Source organism: Pinus tabuliformis, chromosome J, assembly GCF_031772625.1.
Source record: "Pinus tabuliformis cultivar Carrire ecotype Pingquan chromosome J, CPIR1, whole genome shotgun sequence".
Lineage (NCBI taxonomy): Eukaryota > Viridiplantae > Streptophyta > Pinopsida > Pinales > Pinaceae > Pinus > Pinus tabuliformis.
In genome coordinates, this window is record NC_142295.1 from 942294018 (window position 1) to 942312192 (window position 18175).

The window sequence follows — 18175 nt, forward strand, 5'->3', positions numbered from 1 at the left end:
AGTTTCGAAATATGGGTTTTGTTTCTCTCAGTGAGTAGATAACTTTGGACGTAATGTGATGAGGCCTGAATTTGTCATTCCTAATCATCCATTTATCACCCTTTTTGTCCTGAGAAAATAACCTATTTCATACATTATTCTATTCATATTATCTCAATTACCCGCCATATTTAGTATGATTGGATTAGATGGAAAGTAACAAGTATTTTTATAATATGTTGACGAATTTACATGCTTTCGTGTACACTGGTTGGATAATATGTGTTTTGCAAGTATCAATGAACACCCATTTTTTAATCTTTTATTTCAAAGACAAGTTGCAGAAAATCTTTGTTGGCAATCATGAGCTAAGAAATCCCTTCTGACGGTGACCACAATGAGGAGTTTTCTCTATAGTATTAAGGCTGCACCAACCTGCACAACCATATTACAGAGATTTTTTATTTTTTGCAGTCGAAAGGAATCTGAAGAATCAAAACCACTGCTATTGAAACTTCAGTCACCAGCAACGAGTTTTTACTTTTGTAAATATTTGTTTATTGATTACCATCTTTCCTGCTAGATCAGCCCTTACAATTTCTTGCATTTACTACTTGCGACCACTCGGGCCATGAGGCTGAGAAATAGGTTGAAGATGGGCAACTCGGAAAGTAGTTAAAACAGTTTTTTGGATAGATGGTAAGTTTTGGGACACTTGTCTATTGCAATGTTGCACGAAGCGGGGATGTTTTTTGAAAGCAAATCATCAAAGCATGATTTTCTTCGAAAGTGAAGCGTCTCGAAAGCATGTATATATCTATTTGCATTTATATTAAAAAAAACATCCAAAATACCAAGTTAGTTGCAGAAGATATGAAAACGTGCATATTTGTACATAAATCAAGATAGATATGGCATCCATAGTACATCAATGATTAACTATTCAAGCATAAACCATCTAGATTCTAGCAATTACAAACAGACATCAAATTTTTAAACATATCACAGATAACAGAAGGTAGAAAGTATCAAAATTCTAGGCATATAATAGAAAGTAGACATTTGGAAGATAAAACATTCAAATAACTTATTTAGCAAGTTAGCAATTGTCAACATGAGTCATGACCAAATAATATGTGAATATTTCTGAATCTAGAAACAGAAATCCTATTTCATTCAACAAGTTATTTAATTACATAAACATTGATGTAAACACTACTGCAATCTATATTGATATACAGATCATAAACTGAAGCAATAATTGAGACACACACAAGGGACACCGTTATTTTTGGACAACACGTCTCCAGAAAAACCCAACTTGGGAAAACCGGTGCAGCAGATAGAGGGTTTTATATTATTAAGCAAGTAGAATCTGAGTACAACAGGTTGTCTCTCACACCGGCAAACCTTACAGAGAAATCACGGCAACAAGAAATACATATGAGGGTTTACCTCGTCCGCAAGCCCCGGCTGATCCAATGAGCGATCTAGCACCCTCCCAACAAACACTATGTAGTCCCTACGCGATCACTGCGTGGGCCTGCGTCCTACCTCTAGAGGACTGCGTCACCCCAACTGTTGGATCGATCTGCTGGATGAACACTGTCGTTCAGCCCTCCCGGCTCAAAACTTCGCTTCCCCAGCAAAATCTCGGACTATAGACGACACTCTGCACTGCCACTGTGTGAGCCCCTCCTGCACTGCATGAGCCCCTCCTACGCTGCGTAGGCCTCTGCGATGTTTTCTTGTCGCTCAAGCTGCCTCTCTGCCACGTACTCCTGGGCTCGAAACTTACTTTCCGTTCCAAATCTCTGCTTTTGCCCCCCTCACTGCAACAGAGCACTGGTTCGATTCTCTCAGCAAACTGTACCCCAAAAAAATGAACTGACTGATCAATATGCTTACTCGGTGTATCTTCAACTGACCCTCAAGCCTCCTCTTATACTTTTCCTATTGATGAATCAACGGTCGAGATTAAGTCTCTAATCAATGGCTAAGATTAAATTAGACTTGATCCTTGTCTCTTAGAAGCTTCTCACCCATATTTTCATTAATACCCATTAATATTTTTATTTTCCTAAGTTTAGACTTAGGAACCCCATTAAAAATATTAATTATTTTAATAAAATACAATCCGGGTGGAATTTCACCCAACAATATCTAGGTCTTGGAGATCTTATGTGTTCTAACCCCTCCACAAAATTTCGGAGCTAAAGCACATCTGATGCTACCCAAAATCAACATAATAATGTTTACAAAATGGCCCACCTAGCCACCACCAACTGCAAACTGAACTAGGAAGATTGAAAAATTCAAATTCACGACACCAAAGTCTAAGACTCTAATCTATCATATTTAGAGTATGACAAGAAAAGTAGTGAATTGTGAATCTATCTACTAATCGCTCCTCCTTACACCACCAGGACCACTACATGAGCCTCCACGTGTTGGCAGTGAAGAAGACGGTGGTCGTGGAACTGAAGATGAAGCCTTTGTTGTTGTTGTTGAAGATTGGAACATGGCGACCATGACACTAGAGGGGGGTGGCATCTCAACACAATCATCATCACCCTGAATAAGAGCATCCTCCAATTGCTCTAAATATAACACTCCATCCTCCAAATTGGCCTCCTCTAGATTTTTGTCCCAAACCTTAAAGTATTTACTTTCTTTGCCTCCTCGCAGTAATGGGACAACAATTGCAAGTTATAATGAACATAAACGAAGGACTCTGTCCAATTTACATTTAACTTGATTCTTTAACATTGTGGATATAGGTGGTCCAACACTTGTCTCCAAAATAAGTGTTCACCACTTGTGAGAGCACCAATATTGCTAAATATTGTAGATGTGGAGTAGCACCTACATGCATGTTCCACCACTCGAGAGAAGACAAATTCCCTTGATCTCTAATTGGAGGATTGGTCCCAAATGCACCAATGGCAAGGATATAGTGGCTCAATTGTTTCTTTATGGTGTCACACTCCTCATCAGGGACTAATTTATCCAATCCTTCATATAACCAGCGAAAACCTCTAGATCTTGGTGTAGTTTTCTCTTGGTTCCCCCCACCAAGTGTTGGTGTTGAAAGCCATGTATCTTGGTGTTGAAAGCCATGATACATGATAGTATTAAGTGTTGAAGAAAGTGTAACTAGGTTCGGTCTTCATAATGACACATTCCATTGTAAATGATGTAAATTATATCTAGCAAAATATTTTGTAAATTTGAGTCATGGATTTCATGCTCAAAATTTGTTTGTAGTAGCTCCCATTGAGAGCTCTAGGCTAGGTGATAGGTTTGTGTCATTAATGTAAATAATTACACTTGTAAAGTATATAGTTTGTGTCTCCAAGATCAAGGGCAGAACCATGTGGAATGTCTCCTCCAAGTTCAAGTAAAAATGGCTAACAAAAGTATCCTCCAAGCGAAGATCAAAAATGACATTGTAATTTCGGCAAAAATGTATTATATTCATGTCAGCTAAATCATTATGTAAATTTGGCCTAAAGACAAGTCATGTCGGCCTAATGAGCAACGTTAAGAAGACTATAAATAAGGGCCTCTCCTCCCTCATTTGAAAACACTCACAACACATCAATTCGGTCTCTCTCCTATGCAAAGAAGTCTGTCTAAGGGTGCGAAGAAAGGGTCAACACAAGGAGCTGCGGGTTAACAAGAAGAAGGTATGTTCTGCCATCTATAACCGTAGGAATTCTGTCCACACGTGCGAGGCTAGGGCATCATCCTATGTGCTCTCATCATCAAGGAAAGAGTTCGATCTTGGGTCCATTTGAAGGGAAGATTTGTTTGAAGAGCAGAGACAAGTAGAGCGAAGGTTTAGGAGGGCTAGAAGAGCCCTAAACCTCTCAGACATGCGAAGAAATAGGTCACAATTAGGGCTGCCTTACAGTCCTAGGTCATCTCCATGGTAAGGGTTGATTTGAGGCCTAAAGAGTTCGGTTGTCGGTCTAGAAGGAAGCTCCAAGCACAGCAAGGCAAGGAGGCTACAAGATCAAGTAGCTCACTCACTCTTGGGAAGGCAATGACATCTTCACGTCTGCTGCAAGGGTTACTGATCAGTCCACATCAAGGAAGCTGATCATCTTGTTTCAAGGCAACCATTGAGTACAACAGCTGGACAAGTGAAGCTTGGAGGAGGGAGGAAGGAAGAGGGAAACTAACTCATCCATCTATAGTTGCAGATCTGATCCATGGAACAGCAGATCAGAGGACAGCAGTAGCAGAAGGTTCCAGACTTGATCTTGGAGACACTTTGGTCAAAGGGTCTTTGTATGGGTCTTGGAAATTTTGTCAAGTGAAGATTCTATAAAAAGAATTACCGTAGGTTTTCCTCTCATTGGTTGGAGAGGTTTTGCCCTGGCTGCTGCCTATATCTTGTGTTATTGTTCTTTTGCTTATTATGCATGATAGTTGGTTGACAAAGTTAATAAACATACACATATGAAAAGATCTAGTTTAAGGAAAAAGATAAAAATACTTCACAAGCAGTTATCTAAGATACAGAAATCATTATCATATCAAGCCCTTAGATTTCTCAACATGGTATCAGAGGGTTGGTAGAACATCAAGGAAGGGCTGAGAAAGAACATTAAAAGGCAGTTGAATTTGAAGGCAAAGCTAGACTTAGATCCACATTCTGAAACTCCAAGATCTATCAAAGAGAAGACAAGATCTACTATTCGGGCAGACCTATACAAGGAAGGTATCAAGAATCTTCTCACTTCAGTTGAAGAGCAGATCCTCAAGGAAAAAATATCAGGTTCCCTAGCATTCAAGGATAGACAAGCTTCATCAAGCTCATACAAGGCAGCCATCAAAAGACAAGCTTCAAGGATCATCACATCAAGTAAGTATCTTATTTATTTGAGCAAAACTAGTCTTGGAAAAGATGTCTTCTTGCAAGGAAAGAAATAAATTCGTTGGAGTTGCCAACTTCCTTGCTTGGAAGAAGAGAACTGACCTCAATTTAAAAGAACAAGAAGTTATTGATCATGTACAAGAGAAAATTGATGCTCCTACTGATGGCCAAGATTTAGCTAAGTATAACAAGAACGAAGTTAGAGCTCAAAAGATTCTCATAGAATCTATCAAGGACTCTCTAATTCCTTATGTAGCCAAGCTTGAAACAGCGAAGGAAATCTATGACAAATTGATAGATTTGTTCTCCGTCAGCACTGCAGGAGAAGGAATCTCTTTAAGGAATAAGTTATACAAGATGAAGATCAACAAAGAAGGTATAGCTCCATACTTCATAAGGGTTTCTGAAATAAGAGATCAGTTGCAGGAACGAGGAGAAATCATGTCTGATCAAGAGATGACTACTATAATGCTGAATGCACTACCTGAGGAGTGGGGAACCTTTACGACCAGCATATGGGCTAAGAAGGAGGCATCCTCACTCAATGATCTGTGGGCAATATGCAAAGTGGAAGAAGCCAAATTAAAGGCCGAGGAAGATATTGCAGTTGGATCCAAGAAGCAAGCATTTGCTGCCAGGTTTAAGAGAAAAGGAAAGTTCGGAAAGTTTGAGAGATCTGGTCACCAACAACATCCCAAGAAAGACATGTCAAAGATTCAATGCTTTGAATGTCACGAATATGGACACTACCAAAGAGATTGTCCCAAGCGAAAGAAGAATGGCAAGAGGAAACATGAAACAGCTCATGTCGCTCAGGAAATACAAGACAATGAAAAGAAGCCGAAGGAGGAGCCACGGGATCTTTACTATCATTAAAATATCACCTCCTATTTTCTTTCATAGGTCTTAGTTAGCAGATTGCATAGCATTTAGTGACATGTTGTGATTCATGAACATTCTTGAGTAATTATTTTTTATGAACTGATTATGTATTCTGTACCATCCTTGGATGAACAATTGGTGTATGAGGACATGTTGAATCCTCTGGAAATACTGTTAATGGTTATGATTAAAGTATATTGTATTTCTTTATGTAAGGATTCTAGGAAGGAATGAAATTGCTATATGTAGGAAATTCTAAGATGAGAACACTTTGGTTCTCCGAATCTTTGAAGAGTTTTTACAGGCAAATATCCTCTGTGAAGAATCCAAGTTCATTTAAGTCAGAACAATGGTACCAAGAGAACCTGTAAGGATCAAGTCAACTCCGTTGCAGGTCAAAGATCCCTCAAGAAGTCCGCTGCAAGAATCATAGTATGATTCAAGAAAAATGAGGTATGTATACTTGTGCTTAATATTATAATATCATGTCATATGGTTGCAGGTAGCATGGATCAAGCATGATCAAGAGAAAAAGGATCTCCTCCTCTGAAAGGATGCAAGAAGGCTTAAAGATGAAATCAACATAATATGTCCTCATATGGAGTATGAGGTAGTTGACTACAATTAAGGAACTCTGATTGGAAGCTCCTGGGAATAAAAGGTGTGAGGATGGTAGAGATTGTGAAATATGCAACCATGATGAAGGCAATCAACATCCAGAGAATCAAGAAGATTTGACTAGGAAATCTCCTAGAAAGATATGAAGACTCTGATGGAAGTCTGAAAAGATGAAGACCCTTGACTACAGTGATCTTTGGGAGATATGTCATCATGTATGCAGGGTGTTGATACCTACAAGAAGATGTCACTGGAAAAGGCCATCACCAAAAAGGTAATATGTGATTGGTTTTTTATTTCTGGCCTTTTGGGATAAGTTTGGGTATGTTGTGCAGGGCCATGGTAAGAAGAGTTGTGAAGGATGTCACAACTATGTAACTTATGATCATCGTTGAAAGAAAGGTGGAGATAGATGGCCCTATGAAGGAAGCTCCAGATGCAAATCCAAGGAGGACACTTTCCAGGAAAGAAGAATGACATGATGGAGGAAAGTGTTGGATGGTTGAACCCTACACATGAAGAAATTGATGACAACGAGGTCTTAGATCATCAGTCAACGAGAAGACCCTATAAAGTATTGATGATAAAGTCCCTGTTTAAGAGGGACCTTTGGAAGCTTCCTATGAGTAAAGGAACATGAGTAAGTTTCAAAGTAAAGAGAAACTTGGAACTCATCCCTGGTTAAGAGGGGAAGTTAGACACGACATTCTTGTCTTCAGTTTGGAAGAAAGAATGGAGGATTGTGTAATCATCTGGCATCTGACACTCTTTGAGGATGTGGTAGGGATCCAAGACAAGAGTGGGCAAGAAGACCGATATTCTTGAGGGCTGGGAACCCAAGATGAGAATAGTTCTAGTAGGGCATACTTGGAGAACACCCGAGTGGGTATGACCCTAAAAGAGACAATATGATGTGTGTCTATCAGTCATTGGTCTTGCCAACTACAGGATCATCTTATAGGTTTCTAGTACATCCTGTAGGTTTTCCTAAAACGGCTGCTATTATTCAAGGCCTTGCTATATGAAAACAATGTTGGTTGAAATGATGTTATAACAGATGGATTGCAAATCCGATCTTCTTATGAGAATTCTTCTGTGAATTTGAAAACTTGTCCAAGTACCATGTATGTATGAATACCTCCCGGAGTGTCGAAGAAAGTGTAGATAGGTTCGGTCTTCATAATGACACATTCCATTGTAAATGATGTAAATTATATCTAGAAAAATATTTTGTAAATTTGAGCCATGGGTTTCATGCTCAAAATTTGTTTGTAGTAGCTCCCATTGAGAGCTCTAAGCTAGGTGATAGGTTTGTGTCATTAATGTAAATAATTACACTTGTAAAGTATATAGTTTGTGTCTCCAAGATCAAGGGCAAAACCATGTGGAATGTCTCCTCCAAGTTCAAGTAAAAATTGCTAGCAAAAGTATCCTCCAAGCGAAGATCAAAAATGACATTGTAAATTCTGCAAAAATGTATTATATTCATGTCATCTAAATCATTATGTAAAGTCGGCCTAATGAGCAGCGTTAAGAAGACTATAAATAAGGGCCTCTCCTCCCTCATTTGAACACACTCACAACACATCAATTCGGTCTCTCTCCTATGCGAAAAAGTCTGTCTAAGGGTGAGAAGAAAGGGTCAACACAAGGAGCCGCATGTCAACAAGAAGAAGGTTCGTTCTGCCATCTATAACCGCGGGAATTTTGTCCACACGTTCGAGGCTAGAGCATCATCCTATGTGCTCTCCTCATCAAGGAAAGAGTTTGATCTTGGGTCCATTTGAAGTGCAGATTTGTTTGAAGAGCATAGACAAGTAGAGCGAAGGTTTAGGAGGGCTATAAGAGCCCTAAACATCTCACACGTATGAAGAAACAAATCACAATTAGGGCTGCCTTACAGTCCTAGGTCATCTCCATGGTAGGGGTTGATTTGAGGCCTAAAGAGTTTGGTTGTTGGTCTAGAAGGAAGCTCCAAGCATAGCAAGGCAAGGAGGCTACAAGATCAAGTAGCTCACTCACAGGTGGGAAGACAATGACATCTTCAAGTTCGCTGCAAGGGTTACTGATCAGTCCACATCAAGGAAGTTGATCATCTTGTTTCAAGGCAAGCATTGAGGACAACAGTTGGACAAGTGAAGCTTGGAGGAGGGAGGAAGGAAGAGGGAAACTAACTCATCCATCTATAGTTGTAGATCTTATCCATGGAACAACAGATCAGAGGACAGTAGTAGTAGAAGGTTCTAGCTTTGATCTTGGAGACACTTTGGTCAAAGGGTCTTTTTATGGGTCTTGGAAATTTTGTCAAGTGAAGATTCTATAAGAAGAATTACCGTGCGTGTTCCTCTCATTGGTTGGAGAGGTTTTGCCTTGGTTGCTGCCTATAGCTTGTGTTATTGTTCTTTTGCTTATTATGCATGACAGTTGATTGATGAAGTTAATAAACATACACATATGAAAAGATCATGTTTAAAAGATAAAAATACTTCACAAGCAGTTATCTAAGATAGAGAAATCATTATCATATCAAGCCCTTAGATTTCTCAACATTAAGAACATATGCTAAGGTATGCAATGGAATTTTTAGCATTTCCTATCGTTTTTCCACTTCTACACGAATATAATTGTACAAGGTGATATCTCTAGGCTCAACAATGTCTTTAATTTGCCCAACATGCTATCCATCTACTCATACACCACCCCAATTATTGGTTGATCTGAATCTACAAACTTAATCATGTAATAAATTGGCTTGGTGAATTGCAAAACATATTTAACATGTGACCAAAAGTAATTGTCAAGAACAGTGTCCACTATATTAGCAACATCTCTATCAGTGCTCATCTCATCCCATGAATCCCACATCACCATAGCACTTAAAGCTTGTCTCGCCTTCACTAGGCGCCTAAACGTAAGGTAATAACTTGAAAATCTAGTTTTGGAAGCTTAAGCAACTGCAACTTGGAGTAAGTGCCATAAAAGTAGTTGACCCTTGTACGCCCTGTTACATACTTAATGAGTTGTTTCCCTCTCTTGTATAGTTGATTAATACATCCACATTCGTTATGCTTCACGATATCATGCATCAAAAGGTTCAATGCATGCACCAAGCACTCAGACCAAAAGATGTGTGGATAAGTTCGCTCAATGATTTTTCCTGCTCTCTTACAATTTGTTGCATTAAAAATGATCACTTATAAGTTATAATGACCACATTATTAGGACCAACATCATTAATTGATTTCAATAGGAGCTCTGTCGTGTTTTGAGAATATGCATTGATGGAGGAGGAGTCGTGACTTACAAGAAACATTGCACCTCTAATGGAAACACCAAGAACATTTAACAAATGTTGGTTTCTAACATTTGTCCAACCATATGATATAATGGATACCTCGCAATCTACCCATTCATCTATAAACCATGTCAAATCACCATGAATATTTGTTTTTCTTTATTTAATAACAAAGTTCTAGCTTCCTCATAGTTGGGGCCCTTGTTTACTTTTGGGGCTTCATTGATGGCCTTAACCAAATCATGCCAGCAGGAAAAAAGAAGCAAATTGAATGGTATACCGCAAGCACAAAGAAAGTGGACCACTTTTGTATCCACATCATCCCTCCCACCAATATTCAGGAAATTTGTTATTGTTCTTCTAGATTCAAACGTTCCAGAAATATTAAGAGGAGATGAGGTGTAGTCACCAAATCTAGAGGTTGAACTGGCATCGAACTTTTGTATCCACATCATCCCTCCCACCAATACTCAAGAAATTTGTTATTGTTCTTCTAGATTCAAACGTTCCAGAAATATTAAGAGGAGATGAGGTGTGGCCACCAAATCTAGAGGTTGAACTGACATCGAATTAAAGTTTTTGTTTCTTACTTTTCTTTTGTGCAACCTCCTCTATTTAGATGTATTTTGCCTTTGTTCCACTAATACCTTAGGGCAAACTAAGATCCCTATGGCACCCTTATTTTCATCATTATCCATTACCCCACAAAGATGCCTCTCACATTAGAATATGAACCATTATAAGGTTTTCCTCCATGACAATCATGGGGGCATAAAAACTTCAAGGTTCCACCACCTCCCCCCCCCCCCATATTTTGTCACAAATTTACACAAGGGTCTCAATGTAGCTTTTCCCCCTTGCACTACAATGCCCTCTTCATCCCCTTCCCCTTCCAACCGTTCGCATCATAGATTGGGTCACTATGAGTGTGACCATTTCCTCTTCTTCCATTTCTTCCCTTCTATGCCTACCCCCCACCAACACCATGAAAATCAAAAGCGGAATTATAATCCAAAAGAACACCATTTTAGATGGACAAACTTCAATAAAATGAGCAAGAAGAAAGAATGGGAAAGAGCAGGAGAAAAAATACAAACAAGAATGACAAGAAAATGAGGGAGTTAATTAGAGTTTGCACTCCTCCAAGCTCTCCTTTGCCTCATCCTCAAACCTCTCATAAATCTAATTTCAAAAGCTTGTTATCTCCTCTCTTCTCCATGTTCAAGCCAGTGTTTTACAACCAGGCCGAGTCAACTCGGAAACGGCCGGGTCAAACCGAGCCATTAAAAAAATTTGCGACCAGGCCAGCAAACCGGCTCGGTTGACCGAGTCAACTATGACTCGGCCTAGTCATCCAATGACCAGGCCGAGTCATAGTTGACTCGGTCAACCAGGCCGAGTCCGTATTGACCAGGCCGAGTCAATGAAAACCGGCTGGGCAGGCATAAAAGACATAAAAAAATTCATTTTTTTGGTATTTTTCAAATGTTTAATGGAGTTTAAGGATTCCAAACTGTTTAATGCAGTTTAAGTCACATATGTTTTAATATGGAATCGAAATATGCCATATATCTATTATCACTGTTGACTATTCAAGTGTGAAGGGAGCTGAGTTTTGTTGTATGTGTTTCCTCATTCCACAATTATTTCAGATCGTGTCCATTGTTGGAGTGACATGGTTATGCAGTGATGCACTGATTTTCTGAGCTGAAGAGTGAAAGGGCTGATATCACTATCATTGTTGAAGATACCAGTGGTCAATCCCTTTGAAATAAGCCCAAGTTCTTCATATATGTTTAATGTACAGATCTTATTACAGCTAGTAAATCTGATATCTAGATTCTATATATCAATCTATATATAAGGTATCGTCCAAATTACAATTGAAATGTCAAACGATGCCCTGGATGAGGGCCTACTCTTGCACTCAACAGAATACCTAAGAGACTCAAAGTTACAAAACAAATTAATGCAAAAAGGACCTAAACAGTACTATGCTGCTGGTTATAAGGCCTAAAATCTGCAGTTAATATAACTTTTCCTCAAGCCCTACTACACATGTCCGAGCCCTAAACACTTTACTTGAGTCTTCAGTGCAAATGATTATCCACAGTCAAGCATAAGTCCTGTAGTTCATTGTTAGTGGATGTCGAGTTCTTTGGAGCAGGTCTGTAATAAAATTCTGGGTGTGCAATTGAAAAGGAATCCCAACCGAATCACAAGGGAAAAAGGAAGAGAACAGATCTTAAGGATAAAAATTTAAAATAACCCTAGACTCAAGGTAAAACAACACCAACGGATCAAAAATACAATAAAGTTCTGAAATTATACTCAAAGAATTACCCAAACAAATTCCATTGGAAATTTGGAACACACAAAGGAATACAAATTGAAACCCTTACCTTGACACCTAGAGCTACTGTATATTTTTTTCACTGTTCTGATGATGATGATCCAGACTCCAGAGATTGGTCGAGATGATCTTGGCTCCTCTGGCAGTAGCTACTAGCCAGTAGTAGTGTAGCTGCTAGCAGTGCTGCAGTAGTACTAGTATTGGAGTCTGGTCACCATCACAGTTTACTTTTGTTGTAGAGGCCATTTCTAGCCTCCTTGGTTATTTGTATTTTGTTTTGAGTCTTTGATCATGTATGACAGTTGACTATGTATTGCCATTGGGTACCATTTTGATATAATGGATTGGTTCATGAGCCTACTTTGATCATATGTTGTCTTCCATCTATATTATAATGCTGTGTGTTTGGACTTTGGAAACATGAATGAAAATCTTTAAAATTATGTTTAAAATATTTAAAATTATGTTTTTTTATAAAAAAAATAAATATTTAATGTATTTTTTACAACGACCGAGTCATTGAAATCGACTAGGCCGAGTCATTACCGAGTCGGAGTCGGAGTCGGAGTCGATCCTCGGCCGAGTCGGAGTCCGAGTCGGAGTCGTAAAACACTGGTTCAAGCCAAAGATGCAAGAATGAGGAAAAGAGAGTGGGAAGAGGTCTTTTAACCTCATCCTCCCTTTCCATAAACTCACTTTAGGCCCCAAATAAAGAGCCTCGTGAAACCATGTGCATGCTTTTCTAAATCAAGTAAGAAGCATGGCTAGAACCACATTGAACCCATTTAGGAACCGTGGTTCGGCCTACAAAATCGCGAACAAAACGATCATGGTTCCCATAGGTCCAAGAATCGCAAGTTTCTAAGCAAAACGCAGTTCCAAAATTCAAGTGCGAGGTTCCATCCGTTGTTCGGTGACGACTCTTCATGGTTCGCAGTTTCAACTTCTTATCCATGGGTGCTGGGGGGATGGTTCCTGCAACACTGGATCATCCTATCTTTTTCTAACTTTTCCTCAAGAATGGCTTGTTCCCATTCATCTTCTCGCTCAACATCCACATGTCCAACCATTCCTTTCTTTTGAGCTATCTCTAGGGTTTCAACTTTCCAACCACATCAACACCTTTTGAAACATCTTTGTGAATCAACCTACTCATCATGAAGTCTTCCTCTACCTCTTCTAACTCGTACATTTCTTTTACATTTTTCTTAGTTTACTACAATCCTTTTTCCTAAATAATTTGAACATGTTTGAGTTGCCTCTTCTGCAAAAAGCTCAAAAATAAACCATGGAAGCAAAAAAAAAAAATCTCACAAAAGTATGACATAACATAGTTCTTTATTATTGACAATAACGAATACAAAAAACCAAAACAGAGCTATTTTGCTTGATACATCACAAACTCAGAAATGCCATTCAAAGATGGACAGGGTTAGATTCATCAAATTTACTCTCACAAACGTCATTCTTCAAATCCTTTTGACTTCGCCTCTTCTTCCAACCCTAATCTTGTTTTCCACGACTGAACACACAATCCTCGAGGACTCTTTGAACTCATGGCTACACCTAAAGTTAAATAATATTTTATGATTTCCTATGTCAAGAGATTTGTCTCTCTATTTCAAATTTTTAAGTTTCCCTATTGCTCAAAGAGTGTTTCACTATGTGAGAGGTGCATCAATGGGAGGGAGTCTCATGTAAGCAAATTGTCTCATAAGCCCTTTTCATCTATTTTTTACTCTTGGAATTACTTAGGGCTAGGAGGGGGAACCACTTAAGTTATTGCATAACAACATGTGGTGTTGCATAAAAACATGTGGAGTGGGTTAGTTACTTGGAAAAGCGTGGTTGACATGAGTTGTTATGTCACTGCTTACCCTTGTTTTAGGCAACAATGGTATCTTCTATGCTTTAGATCAATTTTACTTCAATTTCTTTATTTGCCCCGTATCAATATTCAGGTTAGCAATCACATCAACATGATAGTAAAATGCAGATAGAACATAAACATAAACAGTAGAAGACAAGCCAAGACAAGAGGACACATGATGTGGCACCAGCCAGGACCAAACCCCAATGTGGGGAAACCCTTGATCAAATCTTCGTTTAGTCTTCAATAGTTCAATAGAGAGATAGTACAATTTACAAACCCGATAATTTATAACAGCAGCAAAAGAGCCCTAACCAGAAAAGTCAATGCTCGTCAACAGGGCAGATTTGACCCTCAACCAATTGGTCAACTTCAATCAACTTCGGCCTCCAAACAGCAAGATGAATCAGCCCTCAAAACAGCCCAGTCAAAATCTAGTCAAACAACCCACCTGCGTCAGCCCTAACTGTAGTCAACGCTGGTCAAAGTGTCCAGAAATTTGGTCTCCTGAAATTTCGACCTCCTGAAATTTCGCTCTCCTGAAATTTCGAACGTGTGGAGAGAGAGAGGCCCAAAAATCCGTACCCAATCAATGAGGAGAGAGAGAGAGAGAAGTGTGAAGATGAGTGTGTCCAAATGAGGCTAAGGCATCATGTATTTATAGCAAACATTGAGGATGAATAGACGTGACTGTTGGGCTTTTGAGCCTACATAAGTTTGTTGGTCGACCTTGACAATTTGTCCATAATCAAAATAAATTCATAACTTCATTTGTACATGTCGGAATCGGATGATCTTTAGATCAATCCTACACCTCTCGAAGAGAGGAATCCAAGAAAAATATCAATTGTCATAAATAAGATGACCCATGTGGAGTTTGGCCCTAGTTGCCAATTTTAACACTCCCTCTCAACTAGGGAGAACTGCATTTGCTAATCCATCTGCCAATCTGTAGTATCTCTGCCATCAATGCACTGCACTTCTCTACTCTGCTCTGCTGAACTATGAAGAAGATGAAGTGATCGAGAATGTATCATACCATTCTCTACTCACCTGAAGTTAGTCCCAATCGAAGGAGAGTTTGTCATACCACTCTTACTGACCCAAAGTCAGTTCCAATCAAAATAGAGTGTCTCATACCACTCTTACTGACCCGAAGTCAATTCCAATTGATCCCAGATCAGTATCGGTCATCCTAGCATAAGCAATACGATAGTACACGATGCGTTCATCGGTATTACTAGGGTCCCTATCCTCATTTCCCTACTCATTGGCCATATGAGAGGTACTTCCCATGGCACGAGTAGGATGTCTCAGCAGGAGAAAGGATGAACCACTCATCCTGCCTACATGTCGCCAAGGGGTATCACAGGGTAAGGCTAAACCACTCACCCTGTACACAGCAAACCACTAGGGGAAGGCTAAACCACTCACCCTGTACACAGTGAACCACTCACCCTGTACATAGCAAACCACTAGGGGAAGGCTGAACCACTCACCCTATGGTTGTTCATCACTCCAAGAAGTACCCCAAGCCCCTCGGAGTTCCCAAAGCTCAATGTCCATCTCATACAGGACCCTCATAAGAGGGTCTCTCCACGACTCCAAGTCGTTCTCGGAAGGCCAAGAATTTGACCTTACCCAGGGGCTTTGTTAGAATATCGGCGACTTGCTCATCAATCCCAATGTGATGGAGCCTTATTGCTCCTCGTTGTACCATATCCCAGATAAAGTGGTACTTGATATCTATATGCTTGGAGCGATCATGAAACACAGGATTCTCTGATAATCGAATCCCACTCTGGTTGTCATAGAGGATCATGATGGTATCCATCACATGTCCAAACAGCTCAATGAAGAGCTTCCTCAACCAGACAACTTCACAGGAGGCCATACTAACAACTATGTATTCGGCCTCGGCGGTGCTCAAGGCAACCGATTTCTGCTTCCTGCTCATCTAGGATATTGAAGCAGAACCCAAAGAAAAACAGCATCCAGAAGTGCTCTTGCCATCCACCACACTGCCAACCCAGTCAGCATCAGAATAACCATACAGCCTCACATCTCCGACAATGTATCTCAGTCCATGAGTGATTGTGCCCTGAAGATATCTCAAAAAATTCTTGGCACCAATCCAATGTATATGAAGAGGCTCAACCATGTGTTAACTGCAAAACATATGTACAGACGGGAATTCACCAAGAACATCATTGCTCCTATGAGTTGACGATGCTCAGAAGCATTTCCCAATTCAGGTCCAGCGGCACTACCACATAACTTCTTAAAGTTAAGTTCCAGCGGAGTAGTCACAAGCTTGCAATCCACCATCCCAAATCTTTCCAGTATCTTCACAACATATTTTCATTAAGAAAGGAAATTTTCACCTACCTTTTGCCAGACCTCCAACCCTAGGAAATAGTGCATCGGTCCTAGGTCCTTCATTTCAAATTCAAAAGCCAACTCCCTCTTCTATTTGTGAATGAGAGGGTCTGCACTTCCATCAGCTCCATGCTTGATTTTGTAGAGCCACTTAGAGGTGACAACCGATTTGTCCTGGGGTCTAGGGACCACATCTCAGACATCATTCTTCATAATTGACTCGTATTCATCATTCATAGCATCCTTCCATACTTGATGCTTCACAGCTTCTTCGAATGATGAAGGCTCATTTTCAATGATAGTGCTCATGACGGTCAAGTATCCTTGATACCTGTTCGACTTCTTGCTTTAAGTCCCCCTTGGTGCAATATGTCTCCCGACATGTTCGAGAGTCTCCCTAAGCCATGAGGGTCTCCTCTTGGAGGAGGATCTATAAGATCAATAGGTTCATCAACATCAGACATCGTTTCGTCCTCTTTTCCACCCTGATTTCCAGTGGTAACTTCTTTGTCCTTCCTTAGGATAGGAAGGTTGTTGATCTTCCTGAGGGCCATATCTTCATCGAAGGTGACATCATGACTTATCTCAACTTCCTTTTGACCAGCCACATAATTCTATATCCATTGGAATTTTCACAATAGCCCATAAAGATTACTTTCTTCCCAAATGCACCCAATTTGCTTCTTTTCTCTTTCGGCACATGAAAATATACGAGACTTCCAAAAATTCTAAAATGAGACACATCGGATTTCTTACCAGTGAACATTTCTTCGGGAGTCTTGGAGTCCAATGCTTGATGAGGGCATCGGTTTTGAACATATACAACGGTATTTGCAGCTTCAGCCCATAGAAACTTCGCAAGGCCTTGATCATGAAGCATGGCACGAGCAGCTTCTACAATAGAGTGATTCTTCCTTTCAGCCACATCATTTTGCTCAGGAGTGTATGGCATTGTAGTCTCCGTCTTAATGCCAGTTTCTCTGCAATAGTCTTGGAATTCATTGGATTCGTACTCGGTCCCATTATCAGTCCTCAATATCTTGATTTTCTTCTCGGATTGGTTTTCAATCAAGGCTTTGAAATGTCGGAACCAAGTGAACACTTCATCCTACTTCTTCAAAAAGTAGATCCAGGTCTTGCGAGAATAATCATCTATAATGGTGAGATAATATAAGTATCCTCCCAAAGAGTTTACAGGCATCATACCAGATATGTCAGAGTGGATCAAATACAATATGTCGGTGGTCTTGCTATTACTTGAGGGGAATGGTCCCTTGTAAGTTTTTCTTTGACACATGCCAGACATACACCTTCATGCTCTACTTTGAACTCGGGCATACCTGTCACCATCTGTCTCACATCGGGTAGGGCCTTATAATGAAGATGAGTGAACCTTCGGTGCCATTGTTCAGATTGTAGAGAAACCTCCGGTGCCATTGTTCAGATTGTAGAGAAACCTCCGGTGCCATTGTTCAGATTGTAGAGATGTGTCACAAAACATGGCTCCCAATGGACTTCCTCCAACTTGATATAAAATGTCAACCCTAAACCCAATAGTAAAAGCATCTTTAAAATTTCTTTTCCAAACACGTACCTTTCCATCGATAAAATCCACCTTGAATGCTTCGTCTTCCATTGCCAAAATGGATATCAAGTTCTTCTTGAGATCAAGTACATATAGTACTTCTTGCAAATGAATAGTGTTACCTTGATTCAATTGAAGGGTAAAATTCCCTACTCCCTTCACGGGATAGGTGGCACTGTCTCCAAGGATGATCTCCAAGTTTGTCTCCTTTTCTATCAAATTAGAGAAGGCTTCCTTGTATCCGGTGAAGTGCCTTGAGGCACCACTATCAATCAACCAATTTCCCAAAGTGTTAACGGAGGAGAGGCAGTGGAGAGGGCTGATATAAG

General features: G+C 39.9%; 1 protein-coding gene across 1 annotated transcript in view; it reads right to left on the bottom strand.

Annotated features, from left to right (window-relative positions):
* The window catches only part of EMB1923 (embryo defective 1923), a 42893-nt gene that overhangs the window by 10978 nt on the left and 13740 nt on the right, over positions 1–18175 (bottom strand). The window lies entirely within an intron of this gene.